Source organism: Dipodomys spectabilis, unplaced genomic scaffold (genome assembly GCF_019054845.1).
Source record: "Dipodomys spectabilis isolate Male_0828 unplaced genomic scaffold, ASM1905484v1 ptg000707l, whole genome shotgun sequence".
NCBI lineage: Eukaryota > Metazoa > Chordata > Mammalia > Rodentia > Heteromyidae > Dipodomys > Dipodomys spectabilis.
The window spans coordinates 52,929-54,202 of record NW_024871384.1 but is presented as its reverse complement, the minus strand read 5'-3'; positions in this window follow the sequence as shown (position 1 = coordinate 54,202).

The following is a 1,274-nucleotide window of genomic DNA, read 5'->3' as shown; positions in this document are numbered from 1 at the left end:
TTTGTCACTTATTACAACTCAAATAATAAGCAAGAGTAATTTTATATAATCATTTTAAATATCATTTTAATACTATTTTTTATGTTTATGTATATATTTACATATTAGGTCTAGAATCCACATATGAGCGAAAACATATAATCTTCATTCTGAATCTGGCTTATTGTTTTCACAATAAAAATTTTAAAAAAGATATATTGTATTTGTAAACTGCTTTGTTAAATGGAGACTCTTCGTACAACAACTTAAAGATAGTGATGATAATAATAACAATACCAATCAATAAAATGGAATTTTAAATAGAAATTTGATATAGGAGAGGGAGGTTAAGAATGAGTAACAAAAAGGACAGAATTGGTCAAACTACATTCTATGCATGTATGGGAATATCACAAGGAAATAACTTAATGCAATTAATATATGCTAATAAATAGAAAATGAAAGAGACAAACACAAAACTGTATCAGGCTACTATCTGGGTAACTACATACCATTTTACAGTAAATGTTAATAAGTTTGAAAGTGATGTCATAAAGTACAGTACGGCAAGTACACAGCCAGTAAAAGAGATTTGTTATATTTAATTATCATGTATTATTAAATGATATAGTTATTTATAATGTATTATATTTTATAAGTATTATGCACTTTACAAAGTTGTATGTGTTATACTTTTATTATCACTGGCAATGTGTTAGGTTTGTTTATACCACTATCAGTTCTAATGCAGGAGCAATGCTTTATGTTGGGACATTGTCATTTCAGTTACATGAACATTATAATCATATGGACCACTGGTATAAATGCTATTTATTATTAATCGAAGGATCTCATTAATTCCAACTGGTGGCAACTTGGTGATCTGGCTAGATAGTCTCATGGGAAATATCTAGAGAAACAGATGAACCATTTTAATACTATTGTGAAATAGAATAAAAGACCAGTCCAAATATAATACCTAGCTTTCATTATTCTTAATTCCTAATCATTGCCTAAATATCTTAAACAATCTAAACAGTTATGTCTTTATCAAAGACATAAACATTCTAAACTTTTTACTTAACATTTTCCAGGGGCATATATTCATGTTTCTAAGAAATAATCACAGCAGTTAAAAGATACTTTTGTGAAATGAATTTGATAGATTTTGTTGTTGTTGTTATTGCTGTTTGCAATACCTGAGCATTGTCCCTAAGCCTGTTTATGCTCAAAGACAGCACTCTACAACTTGAGCCACAGAGCTAATTCCTGGTTTTTATTGGTTAACTGGAGAT